Genomic DNA, 18,453 nt, shown 5'->3' with positions numbered 1-18,453 from the left:
GTTTAGTTTAGGGGGGGGGGGGGGGCGGGCGCTCCATTCCAGAGAAAAAGTGGTACACAATTTGAATAAAAAAAAAATTAGTAATAAAAAAATGAAGTTATTTAAAAAAAAAAAAAAAAAAAAGATATCAAACAGGCTAAAACATGTGAAAAAAATAAAATGTACTTACCTTTTTTTCAGCCCACTGTGGTCCAGTCACATGACTCCTTGTGTCAGTCAGCCACAGCTGCAGGGGAGAGGAGAGCACTGGACAACATCTGGGAAATCCATGAGCAGCGATGTCACCTATAGGCTCTCCCAGCTGTTGTCGGTGCTTCCTCTTCTTCCCTGCAGCCACTTCTGACTGACACAGGGAAGCTGGGTCACATGACCAGACTAGAGCGGGCTGAATATAGGCAAGTATATATATATATATATATATATATATATATATATATATAAAAAAAAAAATGTACTCAGCTTTCTGGTGGGATTCTGGGAAAGCAAGGGACTATTCACTATTGAATGGGCAATAGTGGTAGAGGTAGGTAGCCAAGGTATTTTTTTTGCTTTGTACTAGTCTTTTCAATTTGGGTGCAGGCCGATATATCGCTATTAATGCCTGTGGACTGCAAGGGCATATACATAGTACAATCTTTGTTCATACCCCAACCAAGACATCTGCATGGAGTTTGCATAACCCCCCCCACTCCCTATCTGCATGAAGTTTGCAGGTTTTTCTGGACACTCTGGTTTCCTCCCACACTCCAAGGTAGATCAACTGCCCCCTGTCTGAATTGACTCTCCTATGTATATGTATGGATGCGAGGCAAGGCCTTTAGAGTGTAAGCTCCTTGAGGGTAGGGACTGATGTCAATATACACTATGTAAAGCACTGTGTAAATGGTTTGCACATTATAAAGGCCTGCAATACATAAATACATAAATAAATAAATAAATGTGCTCTTAAGCTGCAGGACCTTGTACCATGCATCGTCTTTCAAGAAAATCCCCAGCTGAGCTCCATACTGTTAAAAGCAATAGTACAATGTCCAGAAATCTCTGAGCATTTGAAGGGCTTGCCTAAAGCACCCGGAGTAGGAATAGGACCCCTCAGACTTCTAGTAAGGGGAGGCAAGACCACACAGAGAAAGACGGACAGCCCCGTGTTTGACTGGCACAGGCATGGAAGAATCAAAATTTCTATTTTTTATTTTTTTAAGGTAAAGTTTAATTTTGGAATCACTATGGTGTTGCCTCTTATGCTGTCACGTCTGAAGTAGTGCCTGGCTGGCTGGGTAGGTCTTCAGGAGTCTACTGAACAACAGAGGCGTCAATCAGAGCTGGTAATGAGAAGAAGGGCAGCTTGCGGGAGCACAGTGCGCCCCAGATATCCGCCCCACATGGAGATACTGGCCCAGTTTCCTCTGTTTCTGCGAGCAGATGCCACAATTTACTTATTACACTCCAGAGAATATATATATATATATATATATATATATATATATATATATATATATATATATATATATATATATATATATATATATATATATATATATATATATATATATATTATAGAGAGTGTGTGTGTGTGTGTGTGTGTGTGTGTGTGTGTGTGTGTGACAAAACTGAGTACACCCCTCACATTTTTGTAAATCTTTTCTTCTATTTTTTCATGTGACAACACTGAAGAAATGACACTTTACTACAATGTAAAGTAGTGAGTGTACAGCTTGTATAACAGTGTAAATTTGCCGTCCCCTCAAAATAATTCAACACACAGCCATTAATGTCTAAACCGCTGGCAACAAAAGTCAGTACACTCCTAAGTGAAAATGACCAAATTGGGCCCAAAGTGTCAATATTTTGTGTGACCACCATTATTTTCCAGCACTGCCTTAACCCTCTTGGGCATGGAGTTCACCAGAGCTTCACAGGTTACCACTGGAGTCCTCTTCCACTCCTCCATGATGACATCACAGAGCTGGGGGATGTCAGAGACCTTGCGCTCCTCCACCTTCTGTTTGAGGATGTCCCACATCTGGAGACATGCTTGGCCAGTCCATAGCCTTTACCCTCAGCTTCTTTAGCAAGGCAGTGGTTGTCTTGGAGGTGTGTTTGGGGTCGTTATGTTGGAATACTGCCCTGCGGTCCAATCTCTGAAGGGAGGGGATCATGTTCTGCTTCAGTATGTCACAGTACATTTTGGCATTCATGGTTCCCTCAATGATCTGTAGCTCCCCAGTGCCGGCAGCACTCATGCAGCCCCAGACCATGACACTCCCACCACCATGCTTGAGTGTAGACAAGACACACTTGTCTTTGTACTCCTCACCTGGTTGCCGCCACACACGCCTGACACCATCTGAACCAAATAAGTTTATCTTCGTCTCATCAGACCACAGGACATGGTTCCAGTAATCCATGTCCTTAGTCTGCTTGTCTTCAGAAAATCATTTGTGGGCTTTCTTGTGCATCATCTTTAGAAGGGGCTTCCTTCTGGGATGACAGCCATGTTGACCAATTTGATGCAGTGTGCGGCGTATGGTCTGAGCACTGACAGGCTGACCCCCCCCCCATACCTTCAACCTCTGCAGCAATGCTGGCAGCACTCATACGTCTATTTCCCAAAGATAACCTCTGGATATGACGGTGAGCACGGGCACTCAACTTCTTTGGTTGACCATGGCGAGGCCTGTTCTGAATGGAACCTGTCCTGTTATACCGCTGTATGGTCTTGGCCACCGTGCTGCAGCTCAGTTTCAGGGTCTTGGCGATCTTCTTATAGCCTAGGCCATATTTATGTAGAGCAACAATTCTTTTTTTCAGATCCTCAGAGAGTTCTTTGCCATGAGGTGCCAAGTTGAACTTCCAGTGACCAGTATGAGAGAGTGAGAGTGATAACACCAAATTTAACACACCTGCTCTCCATTCACACCTGAGACCTTGTAACACTAACGACTCGCATGACATTGGGGAGGGAAAACGGCTAATTGGGCCCAATTTTCACTTAGGGGTGTACTCACTTTTGTTGCCAGCGGTTTAGACATTAATGGCTGTGTGTTGAGTTATTTTGAGGGGACAGCAAATTTACACTGTTATACAAGCTGTACACTCACTACTTTACATTGTAGCAAAGTGTCATTTCTTCAGTGTCGTCACATGAAAAGGTAGAATAAAATATTTACAAAAATGTGAGGGGTGTACTTACTTTCGTGAGATACTGTATACATGCGCGCCAGGCAACAGCCCTTCCGCTCACAGGAGGTCCTGGCTCTGTGCATCCGATACTACAGCTCAGCTCTCCCCCTTAAAGGCAAACTACAGTGTGTTTTTCAGTTACTACTATACCCCTTATGCCCTTTATTTATTATTTACTCTTATTTCATTGAGATACACAAAAGGTAGATTAACACCAAGTAGGAATAGAGGTATAAGAGTATAAAATTTAAAGTTGCACATATACATGTTCAAAATTAGAAGATCAAAAAAAAAAAAAAAGAAGTAAAAGGAACAGGTGGTTACAAGTCAAGGGATAAGTATTAGCACTATAACTATAGGCAAGAGTCTTCAAAAACAGCTTAGCGAGATACTTTGTTGCAGGGAAAAGGGCAACAAAAAATATACTAATAACACTAAGGTTTTTGACACAAGAGTTATGCTGAGGGAATCGCAGACTGTCGCATATATCCGATGTCAATGGACACACAGGAGGAACACACGACCCTTGGACAATATATTGCTAGAAGGGAATTTGAGGGACAGATGAGGAAGAGAAAAGACACAAAGGAGCAAGGAAGGCATACACGCCAACAAGGCTATTAGGAGGAGATGGCAGATCCACCCGCCGCCCAACCAAGGAACTCCGAAGAGTAACGAAACATGGACCATGTGGTCCAAGTGAGAGAGAACTGTTCTTCCCGTCCAGTTTTCTGGCCCAGCAGACGTTCCAGATCCACCTCAAATCACCCAGTCCCCCCCAATGAAGGTGTAGTCTTCATTCTCCAGAAATAACTACCCTGGCAGCGGCCAGGAAGTGTCGTAAGAGGTCTCTCTTCAGATTTGAAGGATCTAGGAAGCATAGACAAGAGGACCACTTCAGGCGAGGGTTGGATAGAAGTCGCCATCAACTTACAGTACAGATCAAGAATTTGTTGCCAAAATCTTTGTACGGGGGGGGGGGGGGGGGCAATCCCACCAGATACGGAGCATGGTGCCTCTGGAAACAAGACATCTCCAGCAGGTGTTTCCAATAGAGAAGGGATGAAGCGATGGGTGATCGATGGACATCATTCCTTTCAACCCTTTTTCTTGAGTTGTAGTACCAAGGGAGAGAGTTTATGGGTTAAAATAAAGCACTTTTGCCAGCCTGCGAGTGCTGTAGTTCTGATTCTCACACCTGTATGTAAGGAGGAAGGTCAGGGGACATACCCCTTATGCCCTTTATAGTCAATTAGCCAATAATCTTAGAAAAATTGGAACAGTAAAACACAGTCAATGTGCTGATCTATTAAGCATAATGCATAGCTCTCCTAGAATCAGCCAAGTCTGTCCATTGGGTTCATCTACAATAGCATTCATAGACTTGAAGAGCCCAATCACACTAGGCTTTGTGCTACCATGCGTGCGTTGATGTACACTACATTAGGGCATCCCATTTGTTTGGAATGGCATTGGCTGCACACAACGCAGGTAAAAAAAATATCTTGTGGGAAGATGATCCTGCACTGTGCCAACCAGTATTCCCTGGGATCTTGTCGGCAGGAGAATATCAGCACCTCCTGCACTACGGAAATCAGGGAAAGGTGCATATATCATTTTTTTGCACTTTGCTGCAGCCTTTAAAGAGGTTCTAAAGCATGGGTCTTCAAACTATGGCCCTCCAGTTGTTCAAATCTACAATTCCCATCATGCCTAGTCATGTCTGTGGGATGCGTAGTTCCGCAACAGCTGGGGGGCCGTAGTTTGAGGATCCATGTTCTATAGGGAAGACATGTTTTACCTTAATGCCTTTCCTGCAATAAAAGATTGGTCTGAAGCTGCACCTGTCCCCCGGCATCTCCAACACTGAGAACCAAGCGATTGAACACCGTCAAGCACTCAATTCTCACAGCTCCGTGAGCAGAGAGCTGGTGACTGTCAGTCACCGCTGTCTGCTCTGCTTTGCCCCCTTTGCTCACTGGAGCACTGGGCTGTGGAAGGGGTGGGAGCATCCTGCTCAGGCTCTCAGCAGCTCCCTGAGAGGCTGAGCCAGGTGCCGGCCCAGACATGTGGGCGGATCTCGACTCCATTGTTGCGATCTTGCCTGAGCCTGGACCAGCTCTGTGACGTCAGCTGACAGCGGACTTCAGCCCGCTGAAAAGGGGGCACAGGAGTGCAGAACGAACTACATTCAGGGGGTCGAGAGGAGAAGTATAGCCAAACGTCCAATCGCCCCCTCACCTCCCTATAGTCCTATATTGATCCAGCACTGCTCTCTCCATCTTCACACAGACACAGTGGTAGCCATGTCTATAGGCACGCACAGCCCAGCTCGGGAGCAAGCCTGCAGGTGCATGCCCCATAGAAAGTGGCTTCCTATGGTGGCACATGAACAAGAGGAGGAGCCTAGAGTGCAGGTGAGGGGCCCGAGATAATGTAAGAGTCCAGGGCTTACTATGCATGCACCAATGGAGCGTTTCCACAAGAGGAAATCGGTGCCGACTGAGCATGTGCCAAAGACGCCTCAGTGCGCTAACCCGCAGCTGCACAGAAGACTTGATGGAAAAAAGGCAGGAAGATGCTCAGGACACGCACAGAAAGTGACTTCAACCTGATGGAAAAAGGCAGGAAAATGGCCGGGAGGCGCACAGGAAGTGACCTCAACCTGATGGAAAAAGGTGGGGAAAATGCCCAGGATGCGCACAGGAAATGACCTCAACCTGATGGAAAAAGGCGGGAAAATGCCCAGGAGGCGCACAGGAAGTGACCTCAAACTTCCCTATATAAGCCCAGCCCAGATACTGCGAAATTGCTGGATTATCTTCGGTCCCCCCTTGTTCCTGTGCTAGTGTGTGATCTGTCTGAACTTGTGACCTGGAAACCTATTTGACTACTCTTAATTGCTGCTTGCCGTTGACCTTGGATTTGTACCTTTCTACTTCTTTGTACCTTTCTACTTCTTTGCCCCTTTTGTACTCAGCTGCCAGATTGGAACCGACCCCGGCTTGGATCTGGACCAGTCTTCTTCTGATTAACCTTTTTATACTTTGTTGCCAAACTGGACTTGACCTCGGCTCGGATCTCGGACTAAGGCTTGCACCCCTGGCACCCGTGCCACTCGGTGTCCACCAAGTCTCTGTCTCCATCTCCAGAGGCTTCAAGTACCCGAGGTGCAAGGGAGGCCTCCCCACTACTTCGGTCTCACCTCAGGTATGTGGCCCTCGTGACAGATAAGGAGTATTGAAGCCGCTGCCTGAATAAAATTGGAACACTTGAATGGATGGGGGAATCCCTTTGTTTTTATTGGTTAGTCTGCCTGCATCTGCCCGCTGATAAAAAATAAATGTAATATAATAAATAAATAAATGATTTTTATATATTATATATATATATATATATATACACACACACACACACACACACACACACACACACACCACCAGCCCTAGGTTGCCATAAACAGCACAAGGGGGTGACAACATGTTGTGGAAGCCACAGGCTCCGTGCCACTGCCCCGCCTCCTGCCTGTTTTTCAGGCTCCTAGTAAGAAACAACACAATGGTGATGCCCAACCTAGACGCTCTTCCTTCTGAAAACAAACCTAAGCATCTTTACTTCCCACTGATTGGCTTGCAGAACAGCCACTCTTGTTGAAAGCCAGATATATAAATCCCATAGTTTGTAGACACTATAACTTTTGCACAAACCAATCAACGTACGCTTATTGTGATTTTTTTTATTTTATTTTTTTACCAAAAAATACCTAGCAGAACTGATGAATAAATTAGATTTTTTTTTTATTAAATGTTTTATAGCAAAAAGAGAAAAATATTGTTTGTCTGTTTTTCTTTTTGTTTTTAAATTGTCAGACTTTTTTTTTTTGTTTATAGCGCAACAAATTAAAAAAAAAAAAAAAAAATGCAGGAGGTGATAAAATACCACCAAAAGAAAGCTCTATTTGTGGAAAAAAAAAAAAAAAAAAAGACATCAATCAAATTTGGTTACAGCGTTGAACAACCGCACAATTGTCAGTTAAAAACGCAGTGCTTCATTGCAAAAAACGGCCTGGGAGGGGGGGGGGGTAAATCTTCCAGAGCTGTAGTGATAAATACTTATTTATAGCCCAAATTTTTTTTTCTTTAAAGTTTTGGCTGGAGTATAGATGGAGCTAAGAACCTCTGCCAGGCTATTATTGCTCTGCGTCCCCAAGATGAACCCTCTGCATTTGTCTTGGTGAGTACCGTAACCAAAGTAGAAAAACTGATCCAAAATATTATGGTCGTTGCCATTCTTCCTGTTGTGTCTCCAGAACAGGAAGTGAAGGCAAATCTCCAGGTCAGTTCACAGGGGCTCTTAAAAAAAAAAATAATAATAAAAAAATACATTAAAAATATAATAAAAAAATAAATAATAATAATAATAATAGTTCACTATAGATGATTTCTGTCTTCTGTGACAGAAACCAACTTCATGACTTTACCAGAGGCATTAAAGAGAAGTACAAGGGGTTGTGTTTTACATATGGAAGTGGAATTGAATTTGTCCGCCCTGGTGGCACCCGGCTGCAGCTGGCACACAAGGCTGCTGTACCCAGGCTCAGGTAATGCAGCGATTGGGTTGTCGCCGGCTGTAGCCTAGATACCTCCGTCAGCGCTCAGCCCTGGGGGAGAACGGTACAGATGAGCCTCAGCCAATTCCCCATGTGGAGGTTATAGGAAGGAGGAGGAGGGGAGGGAACCGGGAGAGACACAAAAGAAGAAATAAGGGAAAGGTGAAAGTCGGGGGGGGGGGGGGGGGGGGGGCAGAAGAGGAAGGGTGTGATGGGAGGAGGAGGCTTCATGTTGGCACACAACACCTATCTGCTAAGCTTAGCACTCACCACCCTGCCCCACACCGGCACACCTTAGCAACCACCCCCCCCCCCCCCCCCCCACCCTCCCCCAAAAAAAAAAAAAAAAAAACCCAACAAGCTTACACAGCTGTACACTGTACTGTACACCATCACACCCAACTGTCACCTTCCCCCAGATACAAACCTGCACTGTATACCGAGAGCAGATCCCCCCCCCCACCTGCTGCAGAACTACTCATCCCATCCAGCCTCACCTGTATTAAATACATTCGCCTCAAAGCTGGAATCGTCATTTGGCTAATTAGGTTTCCCTGATCCTTTGGTGAGCAGCTGAAATAATGTAACAAAATATAGAAACATAGAACAAATAAAGAAGCTAAAATGTAATCAAAAACTCTCCGTCATCATCTGTTTTTTTTAAAACTGATCAAAGTGATTAAACTGAACAAAATGGTCTGTTTTTCATCCGTCTTTGCATTGGTAGTGGATTAAAAAAATAAAATAAAAAATTGATTGAAAACTGATGGAAACCGCACGAGCACTAATGGAAAACGGATGAAAAACACGCTGATGGAAAATGGATGAGCACCGATGAAAAATGAATGAAAAACTGATGAGCACTGATGGAAAGCTGATGAAAAACGCATTAGCACTGATGGAAAACGCACGAGCACTGAGGAAAAACGAATGAAAAATGCACGAGCACTGATGGAAAGCTGATGAAAAACGCACAAGCACTGACGCAAAAATGGATGAGCATGGATAAAAAAAACTGATGGAGCAATGATGGAAAACGCACGAGCGATGATGGAAAACGCACGAGCACTGATGGAAAACGCACGAGCACTGATGGAAAACGCACGAGCACTGATGGAAAACTGATGAAAACCGCACAAGCACTGATGGAAAATGGATGAGCATTGACGAAAAATGCATGAATACTTCATCTATTTTGATGTGTCTGAACTAAATGAACTAATGAAATTAACCGTCAGTATGTGCGAGAGAGGCCTTAGGGTCCTTTTACACATGCGGATGTTCAGGTCTGCCTGTGTTTTTCAGGTGGACCTGAACGGACGCTCCATGCAACCCTATTTTCCATCCGTCTGGCGGATCGAATCGGATGAAAACAGACAGGCGGATGCGTTTTCATCCAATCTCCCCATAGAGAAGAGCGGGGCTCGGACAGGTCGGTTTCTGCACAGTGAGCGGAGACGGACTTGTCATCTGCCGGCTCAGTGGGGATCAATGCCTGCTGAGCAAGCCGAGTCTGTGAAAACGGAAAAGCATGTGTGAAAGATCCCTGCAAAAAGGGCAAGCGAGCGCTCGCGTTTCCACGCATCATATTCATTTCAATGGCTGACCTACGGGCAAGAAACGTGGAAAAGACGACTCTTTTGCAAAAATGCACCGCTCCATGCGGTTTGGCACGTGTCAGCAGATGCATGGGGTGCCATCAACACGTATTGGACAGCAAATTTTTGTTTGCTTTTTGGGTTTTCTTTGGGAGAGTGCGATTTTGCTCAAAATTTTTCGATTTTCTCGATTTTCCCAGAAATGCAAAGATGTGCACCTAGACCTAGGCTCGGTTCACGCATATACAATGCAGGAACCTGCATCGCACATGATTCGCAGGCAGCCCACGCTGCCCTCTGTGGGCTGCTGCGGGTGCCAACAGAAAGTTAATGACACCCCCAGATCGGCTCGCAGATTGCAGTGCAAACTGTCACATGGTGTAGGAATCGGATCGCATAGGTGGGAACACTAGGGTTGCCACCTCATCCCTTTAAACCCAAACACACAGGTCCTGAAGGCTAATTAAATGCAGATAAGGCACCAAGAACCTGAGTAATTAATATGTGTTCAGGCTTAAAGGAATGAGGTGGCAACCACAGAGAGCACCCAAGTGATCCGATTCCAGTACGGACCAAAAAAAAAAAACCTACACCATTTCAGGAGCACCAGTAACATCTCTCTGAATCTGGATTCCCAGCCGCTCTTCTCTCAGGAACCCAGCCAACAACTCAGAACCTGAATTCTTAGTCACATCCGTCTCGGGAACCCCCCACCGACACCTCCACACCTCGGTTCCCAGCCACACCAACCTGCGGTGGTGATCACAGGGGACTATCATTCTTCCTTCTGGACTATCCTTGGAGAAAAAAGGGTGAGGTTCTGAAAAGGTTGTAGTGGTTGGAAAAGCCAAGAACTCCAGGGTCCCTGAAAAGGGGCCACATCAGCTTCCAGTTTATCACCATCCACCTATAAACAGAAGAAGAAGGATCTGTTCTGGGTGGAGTGATCTCTTTATCTCAAGTCCCAAATGACCAGACACGGGTCAGCTGAAGAGCATCTCTAGATGCACAGATGGAGAGTGTAAGGGTCAGACCCCAATTGCTGACCACTGGGGAAATTCACTCTCTTTGTATGCATGACCAATGTTACTGAGAAACAAAGTGGGGGGAAATCCAAAATGTCACCTGTCCTGAGAACAAGAACTAAGAGGAAATTTTCCAAAAGTGACATCTCTTCCAAAACGTTGGGCCTCCTGCCCACTGGTGCTGAGAAGTGACCTGGGAAGTACAAAGAACTTTTTCTTGCGTTCCGATGTTCCGGATAGAATGCAGTTAGCACATCGCTGGGTTTGCACAGATTTACTTGTGTTTAGATTTTCTACTTGGATCCCAAACCCATCGAATTCTGTCTTCTCTAAATGCAGAAAAACTGAGAGCACCTAAAAACATAGGTAGACGCTCCGTGTGAATATCACAACCTTTAAATGCCTTTAGAAATGTCCTCTAATCGCATCGCCTAGGGCCCCTTTCACACGGGACGGAATCCGATTGGCTCTGCAGGGGGTCTGCCCAATGTTCCCCTGCTGAGAAAGGCACTGATAAAAAACGGATGAAAAACGCACTGATGGAAAATGGACGAGCACTGATGAAAGACGAATGAAAAACACATAAGCACTGATGGAAAACGCGTGAGCACTGATGGAAAACTGATGAAAAACGCACTGATGGAAAACAGATGAGCACTGATAAAAGACGAATGAAAAACGCACGAGCACTGACGGAAAACGGAAAGATGGATCGGACTGGAGGTAGACGGGTATAAAACGGACACTAGGCCGTTTACACCATAGGGATACAAGGACCATCTGATAAGGTCTGCCTGAAAAAAAAAAAATTAAAAAAAATAACAAAAAAAAATAAATAAAAAAAAAAACAACCGATTGGGTTTCCCATGTGAAAGGGGCCTAATGCCTCGTACACACGATCGGAATTTTGGTCGGAAAAAGCTCTGATGATTTTCCCGACGGAATTCCGGTGGGATTTCACTCAAGCTGTCTTGCCTACACGCGGTCACACCAAATTCTGACCGTCGAGAACGCAGTGACGTACAACACGTATGACGGGACTAGAAAAAGGAAGTTCAATAGCCAGTAGCCAATAGCTTTCATCTCGTAGTTGAATCCGAGCATGCGCGAGTTTTTGCACGTCGGAATTGCATACAACGAACGCATTTTCGCATAGGAACTTTTTCCCCGACCGAAAAATTAAGAACCTGCCCTCAACCTTTTGCTGGCCGACATTCGGCAGCAAATTTCCGATGGCGTGTACACACGGTCGCATTTTCCGTCCAAAAGCTCTTCTCGGACTTTTGCTGGCCAAATTTCCGATCACATGTACGCGGCATTAGGCTTATTATACACAAGTGGTGGGGGTGGGCGGGGTAATAAAAACATGGCGGCCAAATAGTTTCGTTCACATTGAAGCACCTGCTATGCTCTGTAGTTTGGAAATTTTAGTGCCGGTCAAACTCACCCAGTGAAGTCAATGGGACTGCAACGCAAACCACGTGCCAAATGTGGCTATAGTAGGAGTGGCACAACTTTTTTTATTTTTTATTAAAGCAATATAGGAAACAGCATTGATACACAACATACAGCTTGACACAGAGCTAAAATCCCTACTGTCGCCCAGCTTTTTAAAAAAAGAATAAAAAAAAAACAAACTTTTAATTATCTCTCTCTCACAAAGCAAGATAGAATTCAAATCGGTCAGTAGAACTGGCAAACACTGGGCATTGGTGGCGCAATATTTCAATGTAAAATCCCCACTGAGATAGAATTATTCCCCCCCGGGAATCAAAAAACAGGCATGCAGCAAACAGTACTGCCTACTGTACGCCTGTCAACTTCGATCTGAAAAGCGATTTTACCACAGATCGATTTTTAGAGTGTGGTAAAGTCTGCCGCCCATCTTGAAGAGGCCTAAGAGGGTATTTTCTCTCTTTTTTTTTTTTTCCACTTCCTGTTGCATCTCTGTAAAAGTGAAAGGAAAAAATTTCTCTAAAAAGGCACAAAGACGGCAAAAAAAACAAAACAAAACAAAAAACAAAACTATCAGGTAGAGCTGCACGATTCTGGATAAAATGAGAATCGTTATTTTTTTTGCTTAGGATAAAGATGACGATTCTCTGCGTACCAACATCTTTCACATCATTCAAAAAATAATAATTGGGCTAACATTACCGTTTTCGTTTTTTAATTCACGGAAGTGTATTTTTTCCCAAACCGCTGCACAAATACAGTGCGACATATCGCAACGTCTGCAATTTTCTTCTCTGGGGGTCTCTGCTAAAATTTTACTATAATATATAATTATTAATTATATTAAATTATAATATACTGATTTTAACTTGTAAGCAACAAGTGTCAGAAAAAAGCTTACCCTTTAAGTGGTTAAACTGCCCTCATTTGCAGACCAAAGTTCATCCCTCTGCTATCTAAAAGAACAGAATGATACAGCGGGGGGGGTCATTTAATAAACCTTGAGTGTGCAAAATTTGGTGCAGCTCTGCATAAAAACCCAATCAGCTTCCAGGTTTTATTGCCAAAGTTTAATTGAACAAGCTGAAGTTAGAAGCTGATTGGCTACCGCGCACAGCTGCACTAGATTCTGAGTCCTCCAGTTTTAGTAAATCTCCCCCTGTGTTTGTTTGTTTTTATTCATTACTTTTCCAGCTTTTTTTTTTTTTTTTACAGCGGTTAGCAAGATCTGCTCTGCACTTGTTACATGAATCATGGAAATGCTGGATTAGGATCGTGAGGGGAGTTGAATCAAGATCACAATATTTTTTCAAGATTAATCGTGCGGCTCTACTAGCAGGGTTATCTCTGCCAACTCTATCAAAAAAAAAATAAAAAAAATTGTTTGGGCTATAAATACACTTTCAATTTCCAACTGTTCTAGTTCCAAGAGACTCATGCAGAAAGATCCCTGCATCAGAATTCTCCAGTTCCGCCTAATCTTGGTTAGGTCAATGTGAATGTTAGATGAATATTTTTATATTTTTTACATTTTTTTTTTTTTTTTTGTTGTCAACACTGGTGGGTGTACCAGAGTTGGAAATTCCAGCAGCGAGATCTCAGCATGCAAATTCCCCCAAAATACAAGCAGCCGCTGCACGATTTATCCCAGAGCTAAGCAACCCGGGGCCCTCCAGCTGTTGCAGAACTACAAGTCCCATCATGCCTCTGGGAGTCATTGTAACTACCAGCCTTGCAGTGCCTCATGGGAAATGTAGTTCCACAACAGCTGGAGGGCCCCAGGCTGCCTACCCCGGATTTATCCCATATATATCCACCCAAACTGAAATACAAGTTTTAAGCAGACTAACCCTTTAAAACACACTTCCACTGTCAATTCAATTTTATTTTTATTTTTTACGACAACTGGACAACCACAACTCACCTCGTACCCTCCTACTCCACACACAAGAGCAATAAACGCGGCTTATAAACCCACGCCCAACCGCGTCATGCAAAACCCCCCACCCACGCTGAGTAAGACGCATCTTCAAATCTGTGATCAGTTTACACAAACATAAATTTATGAGTGCAATGTCACCTTTGATGGAGATTAGTAAGGAAGCTAATAAAAGGATCCGTTATGTTAGGCACCAGGTAAGGTGTGGGAAAATCTGGAGCTGACCCAGAGAGCTTGCAATTAGCATCCTTCTGGCTGCTAAATATCAACAAGTATAGAGAGGCTTTCTTAGGTGTAAGTATTTAGTTACGGTCTGATCAAGATAAAAATAAATAAAAAAAATTGTATTAAAAAAAATAATAATAATATTATATATATATTATTATTATTCAGGATTTATATAGCGCCAACAGTTTGCGCAGCGCTTTACAATATGAGGGCAGACAGTACACTTACAATACAATTCAGTACAGGAGGGATCAGAGGGCCCTGCTCGTTAGAGCTTACAATCTAGAAGGGAGGGTCAAGTTGAAATATATATATATATATATATATATATATATATATATATATATATATATATATATATATATATATATATATATATATATATATATATACACACATATACATACATACATGCACACACGCACACACACACACACGCACAAACACACACACTGCACAATTCTGGATAAAATGAGAATCACGATTTTTTTTTTGCTTAGAATAAAAATCATGATTCACTGCGTAACATCATCTTTCAGATTATACAAACAAATTGGTTGTTTATTTATTTTTGAATTCACCGAAGTGTATATTTTCCCCCAAAAAATTGTGTTTGAAAGACCGCTGCGCAAATACAGTGTGACAAAAAATATTGCAACGACTTCCATTTTATTCTCTAGGGTCTCTGCTAAAAACAAAACAAAAAAAAATATATATATATATATATATATATATATATATATATATAATAAATATATTTATATATTTGGGGGTTCTAAGTAATTTTCTAGCAAAAAAATCAGATTTTAGCTTTAAGTGGTTAAACTGACCTCATTTACAGACTGAAGTTCACCCCCTTGATCTAAAAGAACCAAATGATACAATGTTTCTTTTTATCTCAGAGCTGAGCAATGTTGTGATAAACTTTGCTGGCTTTTTAAATTTGTTTTTATAGCTCTAAGCAGAGAAGGGCTCTGCACTTGTTACATAGAATCGTTGAAATGCTGGGTTAAGATCGTAAAGGGGGTTAACCTCATTTACAGACTGACGTTCATCTCTTTGATCTAAAAGAACCAAATGATACAATGTTTCTTTTTAGCTCAACACTGAGCAATGTTGTGATAAACTTTGCTGGGCTTTTTTTTTTTTTTTTTGACCTCTCTGAGCAGAGAAGGGCTCTGCACTTGTTACATAGAATTGTGGAAATGCCAGATTAAGATCGTAAGGGGGGTTGAATCGAGATCGTGATTTTTTTAACAATTAATCACGCAGCTCTAATAATATATATATATATATATATATATATATATATATATATATATATATATATATACATACACGGTTGTTGTTTTTTTTGTGGTCTTACTTATATTATAATAAGATAAAATATTCTGAGCCGTCCCCTTCATTAGACTCACACCCCACATAGGTAATATAGACATTACCACCTCTTTTTTAGGGGATTCACATTTTAGATTTCCTATACAGAACTGGCATGTAAATAAAAAAATGTAAATATAAATTCACAGAAGACATTAAAGTGGTTCTAAAGGCCTAAAGTTTATTTATTTTTTATCTTAATGCATTCTATGAAAGTAACAAAAACTATCGTGTGCAGCTCCCCCTTAATACCTACCTCGGCTCTCTGGGGACTCTCCCTCCTCATTGGCCGAAAAAGACAGTGGGAGCCATTGTGTCAATCCCAGCCAGTGAGCCAATGAAAAGACAAAAGGGGACGGGGCCGAGCCACAGCTCTACTTTTGAATGGACACACAGAGCAGCAGCAGGGGGGAGGGGCCAGGAGCGCCAGCAGAGGAGCCCAGAAGAGGAGGACCTGGGCTGCTCTGTGCAAAACCACTACACAGAGCAGGTAAGTATAACATGTTTGTTGTTTTTTTTTTTTTAACTTGCCTTTAATATCACTTTAAGAGCTTTCTGTCCACAGACACAGCACTGTTCTTCTTAACAGGCTGAGCCCTACAATATAGACACATAGTGAGCCCCTACTATATAAATACATAGTGAACCCCAACAATATAGACACATAGTGAGCCCCTACTATATAAATACATAGTGAACCCCAACAATATAGACACATAGTGAACCCCAACTACATAGACACATAGTGAACCCCTACAATATAGACACAGAGTGAACCCCTACAATACAGACACATAGTGAGCCCCTACTATATAGACACATAGTGTACCCCTACAATACAGAGTGAGCCCCAACAATATAGACACATAGTGTACCCCTACAATACAGAGTGAGCCCCAACAATATAGACACATAGTGAACCCCTACAATATAGACACATAGTGAGCCTGCTACTATATAGACACATAGTGTACCCCTACAATACAGTGAGCCCCAACAATATAGACACGTAGTGTACCCCTACAATATAGATACATAGTGAGCCCCTACTATATAGGCACATAGAGAGCCCCTACTATATAGGCACATAGCGAGACCCTACTATATAGACACATAGTGAACCCCTACAATATAGACAGAGTGAGCCCCTACAATATAGACAAAGAGTGAACCCCTACAATACAGAGTGAGCCCCAACAATATAGACACATAGTGTACCCCTGCAATATAGGCAGAGTGAACCCCAACAGTATAGACACGTAGTGTACCCCTACAATATAGACAGAGTGAACCCCTATAATAGACACATAGTGAGACCCTATAACATACCTTACAATATAGAAACAGAGTGAACCCGCATATTATATGCACGTATGGTACCTCTACATTATAAGCACATACTGAACCCCTACATTATATTTGCAATGACCCCATATACACACATAGCATTCGCCATACACTGCTTACAAATCTCATTTTAAAAACACAGTTGCCCCCCTATACATAAACACACAGTGTTACCTTTACATTATATACATATATGTTGTGTCACTCATTGAGTATATAATGAGCCCTGCTCCCTCCCATACATTATATACACAACCTGTATGGCAAATAAATATACACACAGTGACTCCTTATATCCATATACAGTCCCCATACATTATACAAACTACACAATATATGTACTGAGCGTTACACAGAAATTGTACGTATATATTCTCTGCATCCTGAATGAGACAAGCGCACAGCGTGCCCCATAAACACACATATAAGGGATCAGTGTGGACGGTGTACACAGAGATGACTGTCCCCAGTCAACAGTGCCCCATATATCTATAATGGATTAGTGTGGACAGTATACACAGAGATCATCCTCCCTGGTCACACACACACACACTGCCCCCTATACATTGTATTGTGGACAGTATACACTTGTATGATTCCCCCAGTCACACACATACATTGTAAACATAGGAGATTAGTGTGGACAGTATACACAGAGATACATTGTAGCAATAGGTGATCAGTGTGAACAGTATACACAGAGACGCACACGCATACACTGTATCCATAGGAGATCAATGTGGACAGTATACAGAGATACATTGTATCTATATATTAGAGATCAGTGTGGACAGTATACATTGTATCTATATATAGGAGATCAGTGTGGACGGTATACATTGTATCTACATATAGGAGATCAGTGTGGACAGTATACAGTGTATATATATATATATATAGGAGATCAGTGTGGACAGTATATATATATATATATATATATATATATATATATATATATATATATATATATATGAGATCAGTGTGGACTGTATACATTGTATCTATATATAGGAGATCAGTGTGGACTGTATACATTGTATCTATATATAGGAGATCAGTGTGGACTGTATACATTGTATCTATATATAGGAGATCAGTGTGGACTGTATACATTGTATCTATATATAGGAGATCAGTGTGGACTGTATACATTGTATACCTATAGGTGAGCAGTACACATCATGATGACCCCGCCCCCTCCCCGGTCACAGACATGATAATGCACAGCGGAGCCCGGTCCCCCCTCCTCCTCCCGGTTCCTCTACCTGTGTCCAGTCTCCGGCCACTCCGCTGTCTGTCTCCGCTGCGCGTCCCCGACACTGTCAGACGGCGCTGGGGGAGGTGACAAGGCGCAGCACAGCCAGCCGGGGGGTGTGGCGTCTCCAGCCTCAGACACAGTAAGAGGCCGCGCCTCTGGACGCTTTCCATTGGTGCAGAGCCGAGACACGCCCCTTCTGCCCTCCCAACTCGGGCGGGGAAAGGAAAAGAAGGGCGGACAAAAAGCCTGGGGGCGGGAAGTACATGGAGGCACGCCCACGCTCCCGGGAGTCATTCGTTCGGACATCAGGGTAGCCCCACCCTTCAAATCGAGGCCACGCCTTTATGTCAGCCATGGAGAGGACGAGCCTGTCTGCGATGGGAGGGATTTGGGAATAAGAACCATGTGGGAGACTCAATGGACACGTGACT

The 18,453-nt window shown here is 43.0% G+C and overlaps 1 protein-coding gene across 2 annotated transcripts in view; it reads right to left on the bottom strand.

Annotated features, from left to right (window-relative positions):
• ZBTB46 (zinc finger and BTB domain containing 46) overlaps positions 1 to 18,135 on the bottom strand; it is a 96,537-nt gene extending 78,402 nt beyond the window's left edge. For both annotated transcript variants that reach the window (XM_077460405.1, XM_077460406.1), the window contains exon 1: positions 18,030 to 18,135. The gene's annotated coding sequence lies outside the window, so the exon portion shown is untranslated. The remainder of the gene's footprint in view (positions 1 to 18,029) is intronic.
• Positions 18,136 to 18,453: the final 318 nt, after the last annotated feature.

The sequence above is a fragment of the Lithobates pipiens genome, unplaced genomic scaffold (genome assembly GCF_037356315.1).
Source record: "Lithobates pipiens isolate NorthernLeopardFrog02 unplaced genomic scaffold, aLitPip1_a1.2 Scaffold_28, whole genome shotgun sequence".
In the NCBI taxonomy this organism is placed as follows: domain Eukaryota; kingdom Metazoa; phylum Chordata; class Amphibia; order Anura; family Ranidae; genus Lithobates; species Lithobates pipiens.
This window is presented reverse-complemented; position numbering and strand designations above follow the sequence as displayed.